This window comes from Mesoplodon densirostris, chromosome 4, assembly GCF_025265405.1.
Source record: "Mesoplodon densirostris isolate mMesDen1 chromosome 4, mMesDen1 primary haplotype, whole genome shotgun sequence".
NCBI classification, from domain to species: Eukaryota; Metazoa; Chordata; class Mammalia; order Artiodactyla; family Ziphiidae; genus Mesoplodon; species Mesoplodon densirostris.
The window spans coordinates 113,357,634-113,375,208 of NC_082664.1; the positions used below are offsets into that span (position 1 = coordinate 113,357,634).

General features: G+C 53.5%; 6 non-coding genes across 6 annotated transcripts; all 6 read right to left on the reverse strand.

Annotated features, from left to right (window-relative positions):
* Window positions 1–1,081: 1,081 nt before the first annotated feature.
* LOC132490038 (small nucleolar RNA SNORD116) lies at window positions 1,082–1,174 on the reverse strand. The gene has a single exon (XR_009532401.1). It is a non-coding gene; the product is annotated as a small nucleolar RNA SNORD116 (small nucleolar RNA).
* Window positions 1,175–3,858: 2,684 nt separating this feature from the next.
* Window positions 3,859–3,951, reverse strand: LOC132490040 (small nucleolar RNA SNORD116). The gene has a single exon (XR_009532403.1). It is a non-coding gene; the product is annotated as a small nucleolar RNA SNORD116 (small nucleolar RNA).
* A 2,684-nt stretch (window positions 3,952–6,635) lies between these two features.
* LOC132490041 (small nucleolar RNA SNORD116) lies at window positions 6,636–6,728 on the reverse strand. Its single transcript, XR_009532404.1, has one exon. It is a non-coding gene; the product is annotated as a small nucleolar RNA SNORD116 (small nucleolar RNA).
* A 4,778-nt stretch (window positions 6,729–11,506) lies between these two features.
* On the reverse strand, window positions 11,507–11,599 carry LOC132489540 (small nucleolar RNA SNORD116). Its single transcript, XR_009531947.1, has one exon. It is a non-coding gene; the product is annotated as a small nucleolar RNA SNORD116 (small nucleolar RNA).
* Window positions 11,600–14,283: 2,684 nt separating this feature from the next.
* Window positions 14,284–14,376, reverse strand: LOC132490042 (small nucleolar RNA SNORD116). Its single transcript, XR_009532405.1, has one exon. It is a non-coding gene; the product is annotated as a small nucleolar RNA SNORD116 (small nucleolar RNA).
* A 2,684-nt stretch (window positions 14,377–17,060) lies between these two features.
* On the reverse strand, window positions 17,061–17,153 carry LOC132490043 (small nucleolar RNA SNORD116). The gene has a single exon (XR_009532406.1). It is a non-coding gene; the product is annotated as a small nucleolar RNA SNORD116 (small nucleolar RNA).
* Window positions 17,154–17,575: the final 422 nt, after the last annotated feature.

Sequence of the window (17,575 nt, forward strand, 5' to 3'; positions counted from 1 at the left end):
CTCTGCTCCGCCAACGGACTGCTCCAGATAAACCACTAGCTATCCAAAGCTCCTGCGTGCCACAAGGGCTGGCCGCATCATGCCCTCTCGGAGAAACACTTTCGCTTTGCACATTCCCAAACAAGGAAACAAAGAGGCCAAAGGGCATGTTCGCATAACCCAAATACCCCCAAGGTGAGGGGCACAGACGCTTCAACATGTCTAACTTCTCGGCGTCCCACTAGACACTCTTTGGGCGACATACCTCTGGCAACGGGATCACAAATCTACGCAGGTTAAGTACGTAACCACATCCTCATGTACTGCCAAAGCCATCCCCTTCGTGGGCAGCTGATGCCAGCACATCACGAACAGGACGCATACTTGCGAAGACGTGGCCAGATCCTGCAACCCAATCATGACAGCCCATCCCACGACATCACACAGGACATGTCCTCATGATGCCTTGCCATCTTCTGCAGGCCAGCAGCCACCACGCAGGCTTCAATGCAGCACTCGGTCCTAACCCCACTCCACGATGTCCCACTTAGTGCCAAATCTCTGTCGGGATCTGCAGTGGAGTAGCCGACATGGGCAATACCTAGCCCTAATCCATCAGCTCCCTTCCGTTGAAGACCAACACCAGCCCACACCCAACCACTGCTCCATCCCCACCGGGCACTAAAGAACTTCAACGCGCCAAAACAAATGACTAGGAGGGACACAGGCCTGGCCTGAGGCTCCAGGCTCCAACCAGGGACGCTTCCTCATTTTGGCTTCCAGAAATAGCCCCCGAAGCTGCATGCACAAATGTGATCCTGGCCAAAGCACACCTTTCCAAGCTGCAAGCTTCCTGGGCCTGCACCAGCACGCACTCCGACTCTGACGACCAGCAGGAGAGCCTTCCCCCTCGCATGCCCTCAACGGTCTTTCAGCAGGGACCTAATATGCGTAGATGACCCAGCTTATGGGCAGACACAGTGGACCCCCAGATAGGAGCACCTCGAATTCTGGAACCCTGGTGTGTGTTTGCATGCAGGTCAGAAGGGGACGCTGGCCCTCACTCCTCACTCTCCCCTACCCCCGAGAGACGAAACGTGCTGGACCTCAGATTCGATGAGGAGACGGTAGAGTGTTCTCACTCATTTTGTTCAGATTTTCCAAGGAATGCATACAAGGGTGTCATCATCGATCCAAGCACAGGCTGGGACGCTGCAGAACACAACCGGGCATGCCGTGGGGGTCTGAAGAGGAGAGATGACCTCGGAGTACTCCAAAACCCTGGGGAATCCACAGCCTTCAGGCCACTCAGAAAGAGCAACAGTCAATCCACTCTTGCAGCCCCTGGGACCGTCTGATGAAAACCTCATATCCAATGGCACATCTTAGGGTGGGTGAAAGCCTACCTTCCTGAGTTAGCCAGAGCCACGCGTAGCAACATGCCCCCGCGTCATGTTTCCACTTTTCCTTAGCACCTGCAGTCATCAGCCAATGCGTAGGTCTTCTTGTCTTTGCCGACGGCCAGCCTCGTCCAGCAGCTGCACCTGAGAACTGGACATAAATCAGGTAGGCTTCAGAATTGGACCGGTGTACTCAGACATCATGATTCATGAGAATTTTTACCTGGGCTTGAGCTCGAACCCTGCCTCCGAAGGACGTCTACCTTTACAGAGAACTCAATGTTTGTCTGACAGCACGACTGCAGGAAGTAAGGCGTGTACGTTGGCCGGGACGTGAGAGTGTATATTTTTGTTTTCACGCATGTGCACGTGTGTGACTGTTACTGCACACGAGGACGTCCTTGTGGGCGTCTTTGTGTGCCTCTGAATCTGCATCTTGCTCTCTGTGTGTCCCTGTGGCCCTCTTCTGAGACCTCGAACCATAAAAGCCAGAGTTTATACACAGCGTCCTGGATTTGGACCCCCCCACTGAATGGAGAAAGACCTCTTCAAGCTTCAACAGACTGAATGTGAACTTTGAAACCCAGGGGGTTTTGAAATAGGCCTTGGACTTCCACTATTCCACAACAAAGCCTTCTGACCAATGCACAAACACCTGACGAGACCCGCTTTCCGACAGTGGGTGTAACATACAGATGGACCCAGAAAACCTGCAACCTAGTAGAATATGAAATGTGCACTTGGGGCCACTCCCATCATTTTTAGGAGCAAGGAAACCTCCTATGGGCGGGCCGACCTGCGACTGGCTACAGGCAAGATGCAGCCCGGCACCTCTCAAGGGGCTAACGAAATTCGGCCCAACTGCCAATTGTTGCCAACTATGCCAAATCACTTTGCGAGGACCCATGGGAATGCCCACCAGAGGAAGTGGTGGGCTTCAGTAACCAAGACCCACGTTCAAACCCCACTGCGGAAACTAGGCTAGATTCCCAGGCACGTGTTGCCAGCATCCAGCCACCAGGTTTGGCGGCCCTGAACCCGGAGGAAACACTCAAATTCTTGACAGTGTTGTCCTACGTGCCCTCCTGCTGCCCACCGGGTAAGTCGAACCTACTGGAAGCCACAGACATCATTCAAACTCGGGGTCACTGTATACCAGGGATGGCAGACCACAAACTCGACTGCTTTGATGACACTGACCATACTCCATGCATCCTGGCACTTCTTCACTGACAGAGTGACACTACCGAGAACCTCCCAGAGATCAAAGGCACTCTCCCCGAGGACCACAGACCGATTTCCAATGGAAGAACTCTGCTTCGCGAGGGGACCTGCAAGCTTCAAAGGGCACAGTGGCTTTCCACGGCAGCGCACCTGGCATCAGAACACTGAACGCATCTCTGCTCCGCCAACGGACTGCTCCAGATAAACCACTAGCTATCCAAAACTCCTGCGTGCCACAAGGGCTGGCCGCATAAAGCCCTCTCGGAGAAACACTTTCGCTTTGCACATTCCCAAACAAGGAAACAAAGTGGCCAAAGGGCATGTTCGCATAACCCAAATACCCACAACGTGAGTGGCACAGACGCTTCAAAATGTCTAACTTCTTGGAGTCCCGCAATACACCTTTTGGGCGACATTCCTCCGGCAACCGGATCACAACTCTACGCAGGTTAAGTACGTAACCGCATCCTCAAGTACTGCCAAAGCCATCCCCTTCGTGGGCAGCTGATGCCAGCACATCACGAACAGGACGCATTCTTGGGAAGACGTGGCCAGCTCCTGCATCACAATCATGACAGCCCATCCCACGACATCACACCGGACATGTCCTCATGATGCCTTGCCATCTTCTGCAGGCCAACAGCCACCACGCAGGCTTCAATGCAGCACTCGGTCCTAACCCCACTCCACGATGACCCACTTAGTGCCAAAACTCTGTCAGGATCTGCAGTGGAGTAGCCGACATGGGCAATACCTAACCCTAATCCATCAGCTCCCTTCCGTTGAAGACCAACCCCAGCCCACACCCACCCACTGCTCCATCCCCACCGGGCACTAAAGAACTTCTACACACCTAAACAAATGACAAGGAGGGACACAGGCCTGGCCTGAGGATCCAGGCTCCAAGCAGGGACGTTTCCACATTTTGGCTTCCAGAAATAGCCCCCGAAGCTGCATGCACAAATGTGATCCTGGTCAAAGCACACCTTTCCAAGCTGCAAGCTTACTGGGCCTACACCAGCACGCACTCTGACTCTGAAGACCAGCAGGAGAGCCTTCCCCTTCGCATGCCCTCAACGGTCTTTCAGCAGGGACCTAATATGCGTAGATGACCCAGCTTATGGGCAGACACAGTGGACACCCAGATAGGAGCACCTCGAATTCTGGAACCCTGGTGTGTGTTTGCATGCAGGTCAGAAGGGGACGCTGGCCCTCACTCCTCACTCTCCCCTACCCCCGAGAGACGAAACGTGCTGGACCTCAGATTCGATGAGGAGACGGTAGAGTGTTCTCACTCATTTTGTTCAGATTTTCCAAGGAATGCATACAAGGGTGTCATCATCGATCCAAGCACAGGCTGGGACGCTGCAGAACACAACCGGGCATGCCGTGGGGGTCTGAAGAGGAGAGATGACCTCGGAGTACTCCAAAACCCTGGGGAATCCACAGCCCTCAGGCCACTCAGAAAGAGCAACAGTCAATCCACTCTTGCAGCCACTGGGACTGTCTGAGGAACACCTCATTTCCAATGGCACATCTTAGGGTGGGTGAAAGCCTACCTTCCTGAGTTAGCCAGAGCCATGCATAGCAACATGCCCCCGCGTCATTTTTCCACTTTTCCTTGGCACCTGCAGTCATCAGCTAACACGTAGGTCTTCTTTTCTTTGCTGACGGCCAGCCTCGTCCAGCAGCTGCACCTGAGAACTGGACATAAATCAGGCAGGCTTCAGAATTGTACAGGTGTACTCAGAGATCATGATTCATGAGAATTTTTACCTCGGCTAGAGCTCGAACCCTACCTACCAAGGACGTCTACCTTTACAGAGAACTCAATGTTTGTCTGACAGCACGACTGCAGGAAGTAAGGCGTGTACGTTGGCCGGTACGTGAGAGGGTTAATTTTTGTTTCCACGCATGTGCGCGTGTGTGACTGTTACTGCACACGAGGACGCGTTTGTGGGCATCTTTCTGTGCCTCTGAATCCGCATCTTGCTCTCTGTGTGTCGCTGTGGCCCTCTCCTGAGACCTCGAACCATAAAAGGCAGAGATTATACACAGCGCCCTGGATTTGCACCCCTCCACTGAATGGAGAAAGACCTCTTCAAGCTTCAACAGACTGAATGTGAACTTTGAAACCCAGGGGGTTTTGAAATAGGCCACGGACTTCCACTCTTCCACAGCCAAGCCTTCTGACCAACACAAAAACACCTGACGAGACCTGCTTTCCGACCGTGGGTGTAACATATAGATGGACCCAGAAATCCTGCAACCTAGTAGAATATGAAATGTGCACTTGGGGCCACTCCCATCATTTTTAGGACCAAAGAAACCTCCTATGGGCGGGCCGACCTGTGCCTGGCTACAGGCAAGATGCAGCCTGGCACCTCTCAAGGGGCTAACGAAATTCGGCCCAACTGCCAATTGTTGCCAACTATGCCAAATCACTTTGCGAGGACCCATGGGAATGCCCACCACAGGAAGTGGTGGGCTTCAGTAACCAAGACCCACGTTCAAAACCCACTGCGGAAACTAGGCTAGCTTCCCAGGCACGTGTTGCCAGCATCCAGCCACCAGGTTTGGCGGCCCTGAACCCAGAGGAAACACTCAAATTCTTGACAGTGTTGTCCTACGTGCCCTCCTCCTGCCCACCGGGTAAGTCGAACCTACTGGAAGCTACAGACATCATTCAAACACGGGGTCACTGTATACCAGGGATGGCAGACCGCAAACACGACTGCTTTGATGACATTGACCATACCCCATGCATCCTGGAACTTCTTCACTGACAGAGTGACACTGCCGAGAACCTCCCAGAGATCAAAGGCACTCTCCCCGAGGACCACAGACCGATTTCCAATGGAAGAACTCTGCTTCGCGAGGGGACCTGCAAGCTTCAAAGGGCACAGTGGCTGTCCACGGCAGCGCACCTGACATCAGAACACTGAACGCATCTCTGCTCCGCCAACGGACTGCTCCAGATAAACCACTAGCTATCCAAAACTCCTGCGTGCCACAAGGGCTGGCCGCATCATGCCCTCTCGGAGAAACACTTTCGCTTTGCACATTCCCACACAAGGAAACAAAGTGGCCAAAGGGCATGTTCGCATAACCCAAATACCCCCAAGGTGAGCGACACAGACACTTCAACATGTCTACCTTCTCGGTGTCCCGCAAGACACCCTTTGGGCGACATTCCTCCGGCAGCGGGATCACAACTCTACGCAGGTTAAGTACGTAAACGCATCCTCATGTACTGCCAAAGCCATCCCCTTCGTGGGCAGCTGATGCCAGCACATCACGAACTGGACGCATTCTTGGGAAGATGTGGCCAGCTCCTGCAACCCAATCATGACAGCCCATCCCACGACATCACACAGGACATGTCCTCATGATGCCTTGCCATCTTCTGCAGGCCAGCAGCCACCACGCAAGCTTCAATGCAGCACTCGGTCCTAACCCCACTCCACGATGACCCACTTAGTGCCAAAACTCTGTCAGGATCTGCAGTGGAGTAGCCGACATGGGCAATACCTAGCCCTAATCCATCAGCTCCCTTCCGTTGAAGACCAACCCCAGCCCACACCCACCCACTGCTCCATCCCCACCGGGCACTAAAGAACTTCTACACACCTAAACAAATGACAAGGAGGGACACAGGCCTGGCCTGAGGATCCAGGCTCCAAGCAGGGACGTTTCCACATTTTGGCTTCCAGAAATAGCCCCCGAAGCTGCATGCACAAATGTGATCCTGGCCAAAGCACACCTTTCCAAGCTGCAAGCTTACTGGGCCTACACCAGCATGCACTCTGACTCTGAAGACCAGCAGGAGAGCCTTCCCCTTCGCATGCCCTCAACGGTCTTTCAGCAGGGACCTAATATGCGTAGATGACCCAGCTTATGGGCAGACACAGTGGACACCCAGATAGGAGCACCTCGAATTCTGGAACCCTGGTGTGTGTTTGCATGCAGGTCAGAAGGGGACGCTGGCCCTCACTCCTCACTCTCCCCTACCCCCGAGAGACGAAACGTGCTGGACCTCAGATTCGATGAGGAGACGGTAGAGTGTTCTCACTCATTTTGTTCAGATTTTCCAAGGAATGCATACAAGGGTGTCATCATCGATCCAAGCACAGGCTGGGACGCTGCAGAACACAACCGGGCATGCCGTGGGGGTCTGAAGAGGAGAGATGACCTCGGAGTACTCCAAAACCCTGGGGAATCCACAGCCCTCAGGCCACTCAGAAAGAGCAACAGTCAATCCACTCTTGCAGCCACTGGGACTGTCTGAGGAACACCTCATTTCCAATGGCACATCTTAGGGTGGGTGAAAGCCTACCTTCCTGAGTTAGCCAGAGCCATGCATAGCAACATGCCCCCGCGTCATTTTTCCACTTTTCCTTGGCACCTGCAGTCATCAGCTAACACGTAGGTCTTCTTTTCTTTGCTGACGGCCAGCCTCGTCCAGCAGCTGCACCTGAGAACTGGACATAAATCAGGCAGGCTTCAGAATTGTACAGGTGTACTCAGAGATCATGATTCATGAGAATTTTTACCTCGGCTAGAGCTCGAACCCTACCTACCAAGGACGTCTACCTTTACAGAGAACTCAATGTTTGTCTGACAGCACGACTGCAGGAAGTAAGGCGTGTACGTTGGCCGGTACGTGAGAGGGTTAATTTTTGTTTTCACGCATGTGCGCGTGTGTGACTGTTACTGCACACGACGACGCGCTTGTGGGCATCTTTCTGTGCCTCTGAATCCGCATCTTGCTCTCTGTGTGTCGCTGTGGCCCTCTCCTGAGACCTCGAACCATAAAAGGCAGAGATTATACACAGCGCCCTGGATTTGCACCCCTCCACTGAATGGAGAAAGACCTCTTCAAGCTTCAACAGACTGAATGTGAACTTTGAAACCCAGGGGGTTTTGAAATAGGCCACGGACTTCCACTCTTCCACAGCCAAGCCTTCTGACCAACACAAAAACACCTGACGAGACCTGCTTTCCGACCGTGGGTGTAACATATAGATGGACCCAGAAATCCTGCAACCTAGTAGAATATGAAATGTGCACTTGGGGCCACTCCCATCATTTTTAGGACCAAAGAAACCTCCTACGGGAGGGCCGACCTGCGACTGGCTACAGGCAAGATGCAGCCCGGCACCTCTCAAGGGGCTAACGAAATTCGGCCCAACTGCCAATTGTTGCCAACTATGCCAAATCACTTTGCGAGGACCCATGGGAATGCCCACCACAGGAAGTGGTGGGCTTCAGTAACCAAGACCCACGTTCAAACCCCACTGCGGAAACTAGGCTAGCTTCCCAGGCACGTGTTGCCAGCATCCAGCCACCAGGTTTGGCGGCCCTGAACCCGGAGGAAACACTCAAATTCTTGACAGTGTTGTCCTACGTGCCCTCCTCCTGCCCACCGGGTAAGTCGAACCTACTGGAAGCCACAGACATCATTCAAACACGGGATCACTGTATACCAGGGATGGCAGACCGCAAACACGACTGCTTTGATGACATTGACCATACCCCATGCATCCTGGAACTTCTTCACTGACAGAGTGACACTACCGAGAACCTCCCAGAGATCAAAGGCACTCTCCCCGAGGACCACAGACCGATTTCCAATGGAAGAACTCTGCTTCGCGAGGGGACCTGCAAGCTTCAAAGGGCACAGTGGCTGTCCACGGCAGCGCACCTGACATCAGAACACTGAACGCATCTCTGCTCCGCCAACGGACTGCTCCAGATAAACCACTAGCTATCCAAAACTCCTGCGTGCCACAAGGGCTGGCCGCATCATGCCCTCTCGGAGAAACACTTTCGCTTTGCACATTCCCACACAAGGAAACAAAGTGGCCAAAGGGCATGTTCGCATAACCCAAATACCCCCAAGGTGAGCGACATAGACACTTCAACATGTCTACCTTCTCGGTGTCCCGCAAGACACCCTTTGGGCGACATTCCTACGGCAGCGGGATCACAACTCTACGCAGGTTAAGTACGTAAACGCATCCTCATGTACTGCCAAAGCCATCCCCTTCGTGGGCAGCTGATGCCAGCACATCACGAACAGGACGCATTCTTGGGAAGACGTGGCCAACTCCTGCAACCCAATCATGACAGCCCATCCCACGACGTCACACAGGACATGTCCTCATGATGCCTTGCCATCTTCTGCAGGCCAGCAGCCACCACGCAAGCTTCAATGCAGCACTCGGTGCTAACCCCACTCCACGATGACCCACTTAGTGCCAAAACTCTGTCGGGATCTGCAGTGGAGTAGCCGACATGGGCAATACCTAGCCCTAATCCATCAGCTCCCTTCCATTGAAGACCAACCCCAGCCCACAGCCACGAACTTCTCGATCCCCACCGGGCACTAAAGAACTTCAATGCGCCAAAACAAACAACAAGGAGGGACACAGGCCTGACCTGAGGCTCCAGGCTCCAACCAGGGACGCTTCCTCATTTTGGCTTCCAGAAATAGCCCCTGAAGCTGCATGAACAAACGTGATCCTGGCCAAATCACACCTTTCCAAGCTGCAAGCTTACTGGGCCTACACCAGCACGCACTCCGACTCTGAAGACCAGCAGGAGAGCCTTCCCCCTCGCATGCCCTCAACGGTCTCTCAGCAGGGACATAATATGCGTAGATGACCAGGCTTATGGGCAGACACAGTGGAACCCCAGATAGGAGCACCTCGAATTCTGGAACCCTGGTGTGTGTTTGCATGTACCTTGGCTGGTACATGAGAGGGTATATTTTTGTTTTCACGCATGTGCGCGTGTGTGACTGTTACTGCACACGAGGACGCGCTTGTGGGCGTCTTTCTGTGCCTCTGAATCCGCATCTTAATCTCTGTGTGTCCCTGTGGCCCTCTCCTAAGACCTCGAACCATAAAAGCCAGAGTTTATACACTGCGTCCTGGATTTGGACCCCCCACTGAATGGAGAAAGACCTCTTCAAGCTTCAACAGACTGAATGTCAACTTTGAAACCCAGGGGGTGTTGAATTAGGCCACGGACTTCCACTCTTCCACAACCAAGCCTTCTGACCAATGCACAAACACCTGAGGAGACCTGCTTTCCAACAGTGGGTGTAACATAAAGATGGACCCAGAAATCCTGCAACCTAGTAGAATATGTAATGTGCACTTGGGGCCACTCCCATCATTTTTAGGACCAAGGAAACCTCCTATGGGCGGGCCGACCTGCGACTGGCTACAGGCAAGATGAAGCCCGGCACCTCTCAAGGGGCTAACGAAATTCGGCCCAACTGCCAATTGTTGCCTACTATGCCAAATCACTTTGCGAGGACCCATGGGAATGCCCACCACAGGAAGTGGTGGGCTTCAGTAACCAAGACCCACGTTCAAACCCCACTGCGGAAACTAGGCTAGCTTCCCAGGCACGTGTTGCCAGCATCCAGCCACCAGGTTTGGCGGCCCTGAACCCGGAGGAAACACTCAAATTCTTGACAGTGTTGTCCTACGTGACCTCCTCCTGCCCACCGGGTAAGTCGAACCTACTGGAAGCCACAGACATCATTCAAACACGGGGTCACTGTATACCAGGGATGGCAGACCGCAAACACGACTGCATTGATGACACTGACCATACCCCATGCATCCTGGCACTTCTTCACTGACAGAGTGACACTACCGAGAACCTCCCAGAGATCAAAGGCACTCTCCCCGAGGACCACAGACCGATTTCCAATGGAAGAACTCTGCTTCGTGAGGGGACCTGCAAGCTTCAAAGGGCACAGTGGCTGTCCACGGCAGCGCACCTGGCATCAGAACACTGAACGCATCTCTGCTCCGCCAACGGACTGCTCCAGATAAACCACTAGCTGTCCAAACCTCCTGCGTGCCACAAGGGCTGGCCGCATCATGCCCTCTCGGAGAAACACTTTCGCTTTGCACATTCCCAAACAAGGAAACAAAGTGGCCAAAGGGCATGTTCGCATAACCCAAATACCCCCAAGGTGAGCGGCACAGACCCTTCAACATGTCTAACTTCTCGGCGTCCCACAAGACACCCTTTGGGCGACATTCCTCCGGCAAAGGGATCACAACTCTACGCAGGTTAAGTACGTAACCGCATCCTCATGTACTGCCAAAGCCTTCCCCTTTGTGGGCAGCTGATGCCAGCACATCATGAACAGGACGCATTCTTGGGAAGACGTGGCCAGCTCTTGCAACCCAATCATGACTGCCCATCCCACGACATCACACAGGACATGTCCTCATGATGCCTTGCCATCTTCTGCAGGCCAGCGGCCACCACACAGACTTCAAAGAAGCACTCGGTCCTAACCCCACTCCACGATGACCCACTTAGTGCCAATACTCTGTCGGGATCTACAGTGGAGTAGCCGACATGGGCAATACCTAGCCCTAATCCATCAGCTCCCTTCCGTTGAAGACCAACCCTAGCCCAAACCCACCCACTGCTCCATCCCCACAGGGCACTAAACAACTTCAACGCATCAAAACAAATGACAAGGAGGGACACAGACCTGTCCTGAGGCTCCAGGCTCCAACCAGGGACGCTTCCTCATTTTGGCTTCCAGAAATAGCCCCCGAAGCTGCATGCACAAATGTGATCCTGGCCAAAGCACACCTTTCCAAGCTGCAAGCTTACTGGGCCTACACCAGCACGCACTCCCACTCTGAAGAACAGCAGGAGAGCCTTCCCCCTCGCATGCCCTCAACGGTCTTTCAGCAGGGACCTAATATGTGTAGATGACCCAGCGTATGGGCAGACAAAATGGACCCCCAGATAGGAGCACCTCGAATTCTGGAACCCTGGTGTGTGTTTGCATGCAGGTCAGAAGGGGACGCTGGCCCTCACTCCTCACTCTCCCGTACCCCCGAGTGACGAAACGTGCTGGACCACAGATTCGATGAGGAGACGGTAGAGTGTTCTCACTCATTTTGTTCAGATTTTCCAAGGAATGCATACAAGGGTTTCACCATCGATCCAAGCACAGCCTGGGACGCTGCAGAACACAACCGGGCATGCCGTGGGTGTCTGAAGAGGAGAGATGACCTCGGAGTACTCCAAAACCCTGGGGAATCCACAGCCCTCAGGCCACTCAGAAAGAGCAACAGTCAGTCCACTCTTGCAGCCACTGGGACCGTCTGAGGAAAACCTCATATCCAATAGCACATCTTAAGGTGGGTGAAAGCCTACCTTCCTGAGTTAGCCGGAGCCACGCATAGAAACATGCCCCCGTGTCATTTTTCCACTTTTCCTTAGCACCTGCAGTCATCAGCCAACGCGTAGGTCTTCTTGTCTTTGCCGACGGCCAGCCTTGTCCAGCAGCTGCACCTGAGAACTGGACATAAATCAGGCAGGCTTCAGAATTGGACCGGTGTACTCAGAGATCATGATTCATGAGAATTTTTACCTGGGCTTGAGCTCGATCCCTGCCTCTCAAGGACGTCTACCTTTACAGAGAACTCAATGTTTGTCTGACAGCACAACTGCAGGAAGTAAGGCGTGTACGTTGGCCGGTACATGAGAGGGTATATTTTTGTTTTCACGCATGTGCGCGTGTGTGACTGTTACTGCACACGAGGACGTGCTTGTGGGCGTCTTTGTGTGCCTCTGAATCCGCAACTTGCTCTCTGTGTGTCCCTGTGGCCCTCTCCTGAGACCTCGAACCATAAAAGCCAGAGTTTATACACAGCGTCCTGGATTTGGACCCCCCCACTAAATGGAGAAAGACCTCTTCAAGCTTCAACAGACTGAATGTGAACTTTGAAACGCAGGGGGTTTTGAAATAGGCCACGGACTTCCACTCTTCCACAACCAAGCCTTCTGACCAACGCACAAACACCTGACGAGACCTGCTTTCCGACCGTGGGTGTAACATATAGATGGACACAGAAATCCTGCAACCTAGTAGAATATGTAATGTGCACTTGGGGCCACTCCCATCATTTTTAGGAGCAAGGAAACCTCCTATGGGCGGGCCGATCTGCGACTGGCTACAGGCAAGATGCAGCCTGGCATCTCTCAAGGGGCTAACGAAATTCGGCCCAACTGCCAATTGTTGCCAACTATGCCAAATCACTTTGCGAGGACCCATGGGAATGCCCACCACAGGAAGTGGTGGGCTTCAGTAACCAAGACCCACGTTCAAAACCCACTGCGGAAACTAGGCTAGCTTCCCAGGCACGTGTTGCCAGCATCCAGCCACCAGGTTTGGCGGCCCTGAACCCGGAGGAAACACTCAAATTCTTGACAGTGTTGTCCTACGTGCCCTCCTCCTGCCCACCGGGTAAGTCGAACCTACTGGAAGCCACAGACATCATTCAAACAAGGGGTCACTCTATACCAGGGATGGCAGACTGCAAACACGACTGCTTTGATGACACTGACCATACCCCATGCATCCTGGCACTTCTTCACTGACAGAGTGACACTACCGAGAACCTCCCAGAGATCAAAGGCACTCTCCCCGAGGACCACAGACCGATTTCCAATGGAAGAACTCTGCTTCGCGAGGGGACCTGCAAGCTTCAAAGGGCACAGTGGCTGTCCACGGTAGTGCACCTGGCATCGGAACACTGAACGCATCTCTGCTCCGCCAATGGACTGCTCCAGATAAACCACTAGCTATCCAAAACTCCTGCGTGCCACAAGGGCTGGCCGCATCATGCCCTCTCGGAGAAACACTTTCGCTTTGCACATTCCCAAACAAGGAAACCAAGAGGCCAAAGGGCATGTTCGCATAACCCAAATACCCCCAAGGTGAGCGGCACAGACGCTTCAACATGTCTAACTTCTCGGCGTCCCACTAGACACTCTTTGGGCGACATACCTCTGGCAACGGGATCACAAATCTACGCAGGTTAAGTACGTAACCACATCCTCATGTACTGCCAAAGCCATCCCCTTCGTGGGCAGCTGATGCCAGCACATCACGAACAGGACGCATACTTGCGAAGACGTGGCCAGATCCTGCAACCCAATCATGACAGCCCATCCCACGACATCACACAGGACATGTCCTCATGATGCCTTGCCATCTTCTGCAGGCCAGCAGCCACCACGCAGGCTTCAATGCAGCACTCGGTCCTAACCCCACTCCACGATGTCCCACTTAGTGCCAAATCTCTGTTGGGATCTGCAGTGGAGTAGCCGACATGGGCAATACCTAGCCCTAATCCATCAGCTCCCTTCCGTTGAAGACCAACACCAGCCCACACCCAACCACTGCTCCATCCCCACCGGGCACTAAAGAACTTCAACGCGCCAAAACAAATGACTAGGAGGGACACAGGCCTGGCCTGAGGCTCCAGGCTCCAACCAGGGACGCTTCCTCATTTTGGCTTCCAGAAATAGCCCCCGAAGCTGCATGCACAAATGTGATCCTGGCCAAAGCACACCTTTCCAAGCTGCAAGCTTCCTGGGCCTGCACCAGCACGCACTCCGACTCTGACGACCAGCAGGAGAGCCTTCCCCCTCGCATGCCCTCAACGGTCTTTCAGCAGGGACCTAATATGCGTAGATGACCCAGCTTATGGGCAGACACAGTGGACCCCCAGATAGGAGCACCTCGAATTCTGGAACCCTGGTGTGTGTTTGCATGCAGGTCAGAAGGGGACGCTGGCCCTCACTCCTCACTCTCCCCTACCCCCGAGAGACGAAACGTGCTGGACCTCAGATTCGATGAGGAGACGGTAGAGTGTTCTCACTCATTTTGTTCAGATTTTCCAAGGAATGCATACAAGGGTGTCATCATCGATCCAAGCACAGGCTGGGACGCTGCAGAACACAACCGGGCATGCCGTGGGGGTCTGAAGAGGAGAGATGACCTCGGAGTACTCCAAAACCCTGGGGAATCCACAGCCCTCAGGCCACTCAGAAAGAGCAACAGTCAATCCACTCTTGCAGCCCCTGGGACCGTCTGATGAAAACCTCATATCCAATGGCACATCTTAGGGTGGGTGAAAGCCTACCTTCCTGAGTTAGCCAGAGCCACGCGTAGCAACATGCCCCCGCGTCATGTTTCCACTTTTCCTTAGCACCTGCAGTCATCAGCCAACGCGTAGGTCTTCTTGTCTTTGCCGACGGCCAGCCTCGTCCAGCAGCTGCACCTGAGAACTGGACATAAATCAGGTAGGCTTCAGAATTGGACCGGTGTACTCAGACATCATGATTCATGAGAATTTTTACCTGGGCTTGAGCTCGAACCCTGCCTCCGAAGGACGTCTACCTTTACAGAGAACTCAATGTTTGTCTGACAGCACGACTGCAGGAAGTAAGGCGTGTACGTTGGCCGGGACGTGAGAGTGTATATTTTTGTTTTCACGCATGTGCACGTGTGTGACTGTTACTGCACACGAGGACGTCCTTGTGGGCGTCTTTGTGTGCCTCTGAATCTGCATCTTGCTCTCTGTGTGTCCCTGTGGCCCTCTTCTGAGACCTCGAACCATAAAAGCCAGAGTTTATACACAGCGTCCTGGATTTGGACCCCCCCACTGAATGGAGAAAGACCTCTTCAAGCTTCAACAGACTGAATGTGAACTTTGAAACCCAGGGGGTTTTGAAATAGGCCTTGGACTTCCACTATTCCACAACAAAGCCTTCTGACCAATGCACAAACACCTGACGAGACCCGCTTTCCGACAGTGGGTGTAACATACAGATGGACCCAGAAATCCTGCAACCTAGTAGAATATGAAATGTGCACTTGGGGCCACTCCCATCATTTTTAGGACCAAAGAAACCTCCTATGGGCGGGCCGACCTGCGCCTGGCTACAGGCAAGATGCAGCCCGGCACCTCTCAAGGGGCTAACGAAATTCGGCCCAACTGCCAATTGTTGCCAACTATGCCAAATCACTTTGCGAGGACCCATGGGAATGCCCACCACAGGAAGTGGTGGGCTTCAGTAACCAAGACCCACGTTCAAACCCCACTGCGGAAACTAGGCTAGATTCCCAGGCACGTGTTGCCAGCATCCAGCCACCAGGTTTGGCGGCCCTGAACCCGGAGGAAACACTCAAATTCTTGACAGTGTTGTCCTACGTGCCCTCCTGCTGCCCACCGGGTAAGTCGAACCTACTGGAAGCCACAGACATCATTCAAACTCGGGGTCACTGTATACCAGGGATGGCAGACCACAAACTCGACTGCTTTGATGACACTGACCATACTCCATGCATCCTGGCACTTCTTCACTGACAGAGTGACACTACTGAGAACCTCCCAGAGATCAAAGGCACTCTCCCCGAGGACCACAGACCGATTTCCAATGGAAGAACTCTGCTTCGCGAGGGGACCTGCAAGCTTCAAAGGGCACAGTGGCTGTCCACGGCAGCGCACCTGGCATCAGAACACTGAACGCATCTCTGCTCCGCCAACGGACTGCTCCAGATAAACCACTAGCTATCCAAAACTCCTGCGTGCCACAAGGGCTGGCCGCATAAAGCCCTCTCGGAGAAACACTTTCGCTTTGCACATTCCCAAACAAGGAAACAAAGTGGCCAAAGGGCATGTTCGCATAACACAAATACCCACAACGTGAGTGGCACAGACGCTTCAAAATGTCTAACTTCTTGGAGTCCCGCAATACACCTTTTGGGCGACATTCCTCCGGCAACCGGATCACAACTCTACGCAGGTTAAGTACGTAACCGCATCCTCATGTACTGCCAAAGCCATCCCCTTCGTGGGCAGCTGATGCCAGCACATCACGAACAGGACGCATTCTTGGGAAGACGTGGCCAGCTCCTGCATCACAATCATGACAGCCCATCCCACGACATCACACCGGACATGTCCTCATGATGCCTTGCCATCTTCTGCAGGCCAACAGCCACCACGCAGGCTTCAATGCAGCACTCGGTCCTAACCCCACTCCACGATGACCCACTTAGTGCCAAAACTCTGTCAGGATCTGCAGTGGAGTAGCCGACATGGGCAATACCTAGCCCTAATCCATCAGCTCCCTTCCGTTGAAGACCAACCCCAGCCCACACCCACCCACTGCTCCATCCCCACCGGGCACTAAAGAACTTCTACACACCTAAACAAATGACAAGGAGGGACACAGGCCTGGCCTGAGGATCCAGGCTCCAAGCAGGGACGTTTCCACATTTTGGCTTCCAGAAATAGCCCCCGAAGCTGCATGCACAAATGTGATCCTGGTCAAAGCACACCTTTCCAAGCTGCAAGCTTACTGGGCCTACACCAGCACGCACTCTGACTCTGAAGACCAGCAGGAGAGCCTTCCCCTTCGCATGCCCTCAACGGTCTTTCAGCAGGGACCTAATATGCGTAGATGACCCAGCTTATGGGCAGACACAGTGGACACCCAGATAGGAGCACCTCGAATTCTGGAACCCTGGTGTGTGTTTGCATGCAGGTCAGAAGGGGACGCTGGCCCTCACTCCTCACTCTCCCCTACCCCCGAGAGACGAAACGTGCTGGACCTCAGATTCGATGAGGAGACGGTAGAGTGTTCTCACTCATTTTGTTCAGATTTTCCAAGGAATGCATACAAGGGTGTCATCATCGATCCAAGCACAGGCTGGGACGCTGCAGAACACAACCGGGCATGCCGTGGGGGTCTGAAGAGGAGAGATGACCTCGGAGTACTCCAAAACCCTGGGGAATCCACAGCCCTCAGGCCACTCAGAAAGAGCAACAGTCAATCCACTCTTGCAGCCACTGGGACTGTCTGAGGAACACCTCATTTCCAATGGCACATCTTAGGGTGGGTGAAAGCCTACCTTCCTGAGTTAGCCAGAGCCATGCATAGCAACATGCCCCCGCGTCATTTTTCCACTTTTCCTTGGCACCTGCAGTCATCAGCTAACACGTAGGTCTTCTTTTCTTTGCTGACGGCCAGCCTCGTCCAGCAGCTGCACCTGAGAACTGGACATAAATCAGGCAGGCTTCAGAATTGTACAGGTGTACTCAGAGATCATGATTCATGAGAAT